This window comes from Camellia sinensis, chromosome 1, assembly GCF_055761805.1.
Source record: "Camellia sinensis isolate YWXY chromosome 1, ASM5576180v1, whole genome shotgun sequence".
In the NCBI taxonomy this organism is placed as follows: domain Eukaryota; kingdom Viridiplantae; phylum Streptophyta; class Magnoliopsida; order Ericales; family Theaceae; genus Camellia; species Camellia sinensis.
In genome coordinates, this window is record NC_138961.1 from 202,732,401 (window position 1) to 202,741,168 (window position 8,768).

General features: G+C 42.4%; 1 long non-coding RNA gene across 1 annotated transcript; it reads left to right on the forward strand.

Annotated features, from left to right (window-relative positions):
* Window positions 1-4,011: 4,011 nt before the first annotated feature.
* On the forward strand, window positions 4,012-4,631 carry LOC145790527 (uncharacterized). The gene is made up of 3 exons (XR_014329313.1): window positions 4,012-4,076; window positions 4,156-4,362; window positions 4,450-4,631. It is a non-coding gene; the product is annotated as an uncharacterized LOC145790527 (long non-coding RNA).
* The last annotated feature ends 4,137 nt before the right edge of the window (window positions 4,632-8,768 follow it).

Sequence of the window (8,768 nt, forward strand, 5' to 3'; positions counted from 1 at the left end):
GGATACGAGACTGAATTTCACAATAACACCCAAGATGTGCCCACCTATAGCCATCATACGACTCCAGTTGAAGTTGCTGGTAATATGGCTGAAACGGTTAATTTTGTGCAGTTTGCTGATAGTGACATGTACGGTCCTGATGTCGCCCTAGACAATGATGAGAATGAAATGTGTGATGAAGAAAATTTATTGGGCGGATCAGATGATGATGATGATGAAGAAGATGATGTCGACGCTCCCGTTGATATTCAGAATGCCCCCATTCCACCTAGACCTGAAATCTCTTTCTTTGAAAACATTCACATGGGTGGTGATTTTGACATTAGTAACCGCGATGTCGTTCCCCGTAACCGAATCTGGAATGCTGAAAATCCAGAGTTGGACAAAGGGATGGTTTTCGTTGATAAGAAGCAACTCGTACATGCTGTGAAATTGTACCATGCCACAAATAATCGAGAGTATAAAGTCGTAACCTCCAAGCGAGACATTTGGGTGTGTGCTTGCAAGCACGACTGTAGATGGTGGTTGCGTGCATCTCTTAGTAAGAGACATGGGCTTTTTGAAATAAAGCCGTATAGGAGTCCTCACCATTGTTTATACCCACGAACGAACAGGGACCACACAAATATTAGCTCCAATTACATTGCTTCTCATCTTTTGGGACAAGTTGCGGTGAGTATACAAAATAAATGTTTACATTTATATACACATTGTTTATTTAAAGTGTTCACACCAAAATAATCTGACTCATAGGTATTGTTGTATGCAGAACGAACCTGATATGCCCATGAAGAATGTCATTGAAGACATAAAAAAGTCCATGAACTATACTAGACATTACAAAAAGGCGTGGCATGCAAGGGCAAAGGCAATTAGAATGGTATTCGGAGATTGGGATGAATCATATATGATGTTGCCTAAATTCATGTATGCATTACAAACATCTAATCCTGGCACCATCATGCAATGGAAGCATAGATATACCGGAAATACAACCATTATGCTCGTCTTCCACTTTGTTTTTTGGTCTTTTAAACCCGTCATCGATGGATTCAGACATTGTAGGCCTGTTATAACCATAGATGGTACATTCTTATACGGGAAATACACTGGTGTGTTGCTTGTAGCAACGATTGTCACCGCCAATGGCAAAATACTACCGCTTGCATTTGCTGTTGTCGACAAGGAGAGTTTGGAGTCTTGGTCGTTCTTCATTTCAAATATCAAGGAATATATTGTCATGGACCGACAGGGAGTGACTTTGATATCCGATCGAGCTGAGAGTATTTTAGCTGCTGTGAGGCGGCATTGGTTGAATCCCTCGCTCCAATTTGTTGGATATCATCGGCACTGCCTTCGACATGTTTGTAGTAACTTTAACACTACGTTCAGAAATAAGAAGCTGAAACAACTTCTATGGAAAGCAGGAAGTGCTCATCAACGACGAAAGTGTAATGGTTACTTACAACAAATACAGGCTATTGACCAAGAAGCCATCACTTGGGTTTACAAGATGAATCCTGAGGAGTGGGCCCTTTCGTATGACGGTGGACATCGCTGGGGGGTATTGACTAGCAATGATGCAGAGTGCTTCAATAGCGTCTTGAAAGGTGCAAGGAACTTACCTATCTCAGCTATGGTTGAATTTACATTTCGGCGGCTTGTAAAATATTTTGACGAGATGGGAGCCCAAGTTGAACTAGATGTACGAAATGAGTTCCAATACCCTAGACAGATGCAAAAAACTATTGAGGATGGCATCGCAAGGGCAAATACTTTCAAGTTGATATCATATGACAGGTTAGTTTGTAATATAAATTAAATTATTGTTATTATGTTGTCAATTTAACTACACCTAAAAACATGAACTTCATTAGTTTCTATTACAATTTTTTTATAGGCCACGCCGCGTATTTGAGGTGCAAACATCTTTTCGCCATGGACGAGGTCGCAATACACAAATTGTGCGGATGAATCAACCCACGTGCAGTTGTGGGAAATATGAGATACGACACTATCCATGTTCTCATATGCTCGCTGTAATGTCTGAATGCGGTGACAATCCATTAGAGTACGTTGATCTAGTATATAGGCTTCCTGTATACATGAGGGTTTGGGAAACTAAATTCAATCCAATACCGCATCAAGATTATTGGGTTGATCCGCAGTGGACTTTAATGCCTAATGTACTACGTCTGCGACAAGTGAAACGGGGTCGTGCATCTATGTCTCGTATTCCGAATGAGATGGACATATCAGATAGGCGTTTGACCGCTCGTTGCAGTGAGTGCCAGCAGACAGGTCATGACAGGCGAACATGTCCGGCGCGACTTGGTCGATGAAGACTATGTAATACTTACATATTGTAATAGATCTTTTTGTAATTCTTTATTTGTAATAGATCATTTTCTTTTCTTTTGTAATTCATTATTTGTAAACGGGGTCATACATTTAATAGAACATTTTTTATTTGTAATAGATCATTTCTGTTGTTTAATTCTTTATATATTGTAATTGTTTTATTTGCTTGACAAAATTTACAACTATCATAGTTTTTATTCTCTACTTCATTGAAAATGTTTATTACAGAATTTTATTTAAAATCACATAGTTCTTCTTTCATTTTAAGATTTTAATATTTCGACTGATTCAAGCATTTTGTACATTTAGAATTTATGAATTACATGTACGTAATTTACAAATTTTTTACTTTATTGCAAAACAAAAATTACAAAATCAATAATGAAGTTGTCGAATATGCCATAAATGTAACGAATTTTGTCAAATATGTCAAAATCAATAATGAGGTTATGTCAAATATGCCAAAATCAATAATGAAGTTTTGAAAAAAAAATGATCATTCCATTTTGTTTGTAAATATTGACATACAAAAACTATCCACATGTTATTGGTCATTATTCAGCTTATGTAACTGAGATCGTAAAATGACTTTGTAAAAGATTTTTATATTAGTCCGAAGCATAGATAACGATAGGTTATGTTGAATTGCTTATCATATTTAATGGCACATAATATGCAAAATTCTGATTTTAGTTAATTGCTTCCATGTTAATGGCACACAAATTTATACTTTTAAAATAATCGACCACATTTATTTTCCAAGTCGTCATGTACATAATAATTTGAGCTTAATTGATATAGTTAAATTACATGCTCACCAATACAGTTTTTCAAAATGTATTTGTTTTTCAACTGTACAGGCTTCATGGCACATCTACCTGATGAGGTCCCCCTTTTGAGTCATCCACATCGGGCTGACAGTATATGGGAGGACCCGGTATGCAATAACGTTTGTTGGACTTTACGCGTACAATGAAAATACACTGCATTTTGTTTTTGATTTCCTTGATAATGCTATAATTTAAAATACTCATTCTGTTATGCAGGACCAGTCACGCACCGTGGTGGCATGCCGACGGGGAGATTCCGGTCTGTGGGATCGTCCATTGGACCATAGAGTCTTGCAGTGTCTACTACGCGCGGGATTCTATGGTGTATATCGTATAGGCCATATCAGACTGGACCACCCACTCATTACTGCTCTCGTCGAGAGATGGCGCACAGAGACTCATACATTTCATTTCCCGACCGGTGAGGCCACCGTCACATTGCAGGACGTATCTGTCCTATACGGTCTACGGATTGATGGGCGAGCAGTTACTGGACTTGACCCATCATTGACGACGGAGCAGTGGATAGCGCTATGTGCTGAGCTATTGGGAGTAGCACCTACACCTGCAGACTTACAGGCAGGTAGAGTGAGGGTGAGGTGGCTGTCGGAGCATTTTCAGGGCAATTTTCCAGATCATGCTGCAGATGAGTTAGTACAGCAGCATGCGCGAGCATATATTCTGTGGCTTATTGGGGGGGGGGTACTTCTCCCTGATAAGTCACAGAACCTGCTCAAGTTGATGTATTTGCCACTGTTGAGAGACATTGACGTCATCGGCCAGTACAGCTGGGGCGCCGCGGCTTTGGCGTGCTTGTATAGGATGTTATGTCGAGCCACTCAGGTGGGTGTGACTTAGATCAGAGGACCCCTTGTCTTGCTACAGGTTAGTAAGAATTTTATTACATGTCAATTCATATTGTATGGCATATATCAGTATTGTAATTGCGTTCAAACTATTGCAGATTTGGGCGTGGGAGAGATTGATTCGCATTGCCCCGTCTAGGCGGCAACTAGTTGCTCCTGGTGAGGTTCCCATCGGGCAGGGAGACATGCAGATGCCGGCCGGACCTCGAGGTAGCCGGTGGAGGGTTGACATGAGCCACGAGGTCGTATCGACCCACGTAGTGGTCGTGTATAGAGACCAGCTTGACCGGATGATAGACGGCGAGGTATCAAATTTAAATACCTAAATTTTAATTGTCATATGGACTGTATATGTTTATGAGCGATTTTTAATAGACTTGTCGTTATTGTAGTTTATCTGGCAGCCTTATGCTGATGTCCTCCAGACGCTCCCAGACTACTGCCGCCTAGGTGAGGATATATGGATGGCGAGAGTACCACTCATTTGTTTTGACGTGGTTGAGTGGCATCTCCCTGATCGTGTCCTCCGACAGTTTGGTCGGGTCCAGGCCGTGCCGGATCGGTGTGACACCGAGTGGCGATTGCATGCGACGGATAGACGTGGCCGAGCCAGCACTGACTGGAGTCAGCATCATATGCGATACATAAAGTTGTGGGATGCCCGTCGCGACACTATTGTACAGGCTGACTGGAGCGATGGGGTCCTCCCCTCTCCCGACCCTTACATGTTGTGGTATCGGTGACATACACACCTACTTGTCGGTAATCCGAACCACCTGTCCAAGGCCGGATATCAGGGAGTTGGGCCTTCTCTCGAGGCATTGGTGAGTATCGTACTATATCTCCGATAATTGTTAATATCATAATTGATTATTTTCAGTCAACTATAGCCTAATATATCTGATTTTTTTTCCAGGTGGTTCGAGCTGGGAGGTCATATCACTTGGCTGAGGACGCCATTTTCAGACGTGATGGACAGCTTGGTCTGCAGGCCCTTGTAGAGATCAGAGAGTTATTGTACAAGGGGATCCAGCATGCCCATCGGGTAGATCGTCTGCATTTTGGGGACTACGGTGTACACAGTGCAGCAGCTGCTCCAGACACATCAGTCCCGTCCACGTCAGTGCCTCCAGTTCAGCGCCAGCCACAGCAGGTCCTTCGACTTCAGTCACCCCACCACATGATACCCCATACATTTCTCCATATTCCCCACACGTACATCTTACCCAGCATGCTGACCCTGACCCTGATTGGTCACCGCCCCGCTTCATGCATGATGTTATTACCCCACCCACCCAATTACAGCCTACTTTTCTGGGGAGTACTTCGACCGCGCCCCGGTTCATGCATGATGTTGCTACCCCACCCACCCAGTTACCACCTACTTTTATGGGGACTACTTTGACCGCGCCCAGGAGTACACATGATGCAGTTCTCACTGACATCTCCCACATTGATGATGAGGCCCATATTGAGCCCCCCCAGAGCGCGAGGGAGAGGTTATGGTCGTGGGGGACGTCGCGGCCGAGGTCGGGGTGCGGGCAGAGGCAGAGGTCGGGGTCCAGCTGCAGATCGTGATACAGTTGCACCAGACGAGGGAGTGGGAGTTTCACAGGTCACAGCAGTATCTGATCTACAGGCACAGGCAGGATCAGGGGCATCAGATGCAGGAGAGGGGGGGTCACACTCACACTCACAGGCTCCATAGGCAGTTAGTGGAGGGCCACATGCAGGGGAGAGAGTGCCAGATATTCAGAGAGTCTACCGTAGGAGACCGAGGAGGGAGATCCACGGTCGGGGTTGTGGGACTGGGGGCAGGTTAGGGCATTAGCGGTTGCGATATGGACTATATAGGTTTTTTTTTTCTTTTTTTTGTTTGTATGTGTCAAACTTGTACAGCCGATGTAAGTGTCATACTTATTTATTTGCAATTATAATTTCACAATTTTTTATTCTTATTTATATTGATGAATCACACAAATCTGTTTCACATCTCTGCCCCTCTCTCATTATCCGTAATTTAGGAGAACATAAATTACAAACGCGTTTGGTTTGAACAAAACGTGTAAAGAAGCTATAAAAAATATGTTTGTTCAAGGCTAAAAATAATTGAAATATCTCGCTTCATTGATAAGTCATGGATAAGCATTACAAATTGCATGCATTACAGAAATGCCCTGGGCGTTCATCCAAACAATGTCATTCATTATCATCATCATCTGACATCTCAATATCAGATTCATACATAACATCCATGCTCCAGGCGTAGTACTGGTGTGCATCATCCATTAGCCCATCTTCGGCACGCTCATTTGCGGTCTTCATTAGTCCGGACCTTTGCAAACGTTGGGTCATGCGATTAACCTCGTCGCGGATACGATGCAATGCCCTTTGCAACAACTGTGGAGTGTTAGTTGGCATACGCATGGCTAACCGGCGAGGAAATTTAAGATTAACTTCACGGCATAGCTCAACGAGAACGTTTGCTCGAGTTTTGCGAAATTCCCACTCAGCTCTCATGGTATTGACGGTGGCACGTGAGTAACGCAAATTTGGATTTAATGGGTATTGAAATTCATCTCCATCTGCAACCCAATAGCGACCCATTGCTGAATATAGATCAACCACCGTATATGTCATGATGATATCGCTAGAAATAGCTGTAAAACTTTTGTTGTGGTATGCTACGATATTTATACCATATATACACATGGTAGCTGTATGTATGCAATTTCCTGTTCGATCACATGCATGCCACTGACCTTATCCAGTGCATTCCGCTGTCACGACTCGACTTTGTGCAGTCATGAACGAATCAACAGCCTGTAGCATCGGCTATTGTGCCACAGATGCAGTGATGCCTGTGACTTTGTGCATAATTCCAATGGGCATAGTATGTAGGAGGTATGTGACTTTGTGCAGTGATGCAGGGATGCATCTGACTTTGTGCAGTGATACAGTGATGCGTGTGACTTTGTGCATCACTGCGTGTGACTTTGTGCAGTGATGCAATGCTGCATGTCACTTTATGCAGTGATGCAGTAATGCATGTGACTTTCTATAGCGATTCCGGGTTTACCCTTGTTGTACAGTGATCCGGACATGTGCCCGTGGATGTTGGTAGTTGGTTATTATCGTGTTTACATTCCTTTTTCTTCATATTTGAGTTATAGGATGTGTTAGGCAGGTTTGTTACAGGTTGGTTGTGTTCGGGAGCCTAGTGTTGCTGCCCAGAAATTTGGACCTTCGCTCGAGCGAGGAGTTGGTCGCTCGAGCGAGAGTGGGGTTCGTGTTTGGTGGGTCGAGCCAGAGTGGCTCGCTCGAGCGAGCGGTTGCACCTGGTTCTGGACCTGAGAGCTGTCTTTCTTGGCTCGAGCGAGCTTCCTTCGCTCGAGCGGTCTGGGTTTTTATTCGCTCGATTGAGAAATTCTTGGCTCGAGCGAGAGTTTTCTGTGTCTGGTCGCTCGAGCGACCAAGTCTTCGGTCGAGCGAGCGTGTTTTATATCAGCGGACAGTAGCGATTTTAAACATCACTTTTTCACTTCATTCTTCTTTCAAACCCTTGATCCGACACACTCTCTCTCTACACTTATATTCTCTCTAAGATTTGACCTCCCTAGAGTGTAATCTAGCCTAGGGCCTTTGTTAAAAAGATAGAGGGTGTTGAGAGCTTCGATTTAATCTGAAAAAGTTTGGATTTGGAGCAAGTTGATCTTCGAGTCTTCATCTCCTTTTTGGCTAAGACTTCAAGGTAGGGATATCCTACTCCTCTCTATGGATTTTGTCTTTAAATTTTGGTATTTTGAGATGTTGGGCTTGGTTTGGTAATTTTGTGAAAGTTTGGGGCTTTTGTGTAATTTTACAAAAGTTGGGGTTTTATTCATAATAAACCTAGATGCATCTTTGGCATAGAGAAATAGAATTAATGTTAAATCATTGATGAAAATGGGACCTAAGGGTTGAAATGGTAATTATGGAAGATGGCCTAATTACATTGTTTAATTAATTGGGATAATTAATTGGGAGAAATGAGGAAATGAAATGTTGATTGAATATCCATTTGTGCATTTATTTTCTGTTTAGAAATAACTGCTTTGGGCTATCGGTGGAGGATAGTCGTGATTGTTGTAGACAATGTATGATGATTAGGCAAACTGAAACTAATCAATGAAATGTGTCATGGAACTTGACAGTTGATAGAATACATTAACTGTATGTATTGGGTGATTGTATATAGAACCAATGTGTTTATATACGTTATGTGTAGAGGAGGAGATAGGGGATGTACTCCGCGGTTTAGGGAAAGATAGGGGATGTACCTCTAAACCGGATAGTGTTGGGAGAAGATAGGGGATGAACTCCGTAGATACAGCTTATATGCTTGTCTAAAGAAGTGAAGATAGAGCTTATATGCTTATCTTTGTGATGTGTGGATATAGCTTTTATGCTTATCTGTGGATATTGTTGTTATACATATCTGTTGTAGAATGTGGATATAGCTTATTTGCTTATCTGAGAATGTGGATATTGTTGTTATACATATCTGTTGAGCATGTGGGTAGTGCTTATATGCCTATCTGTTGAAAAAGGGGAAATGAAAAGTAATTGGGACTTGTAAGTCGTTTGACATAAATATATGATTTATGTGATTGTATCAGTGTTGGCCATCTATCAATTGCTAATCTTTTAGTCATTGTTCATGGTTGGTTTA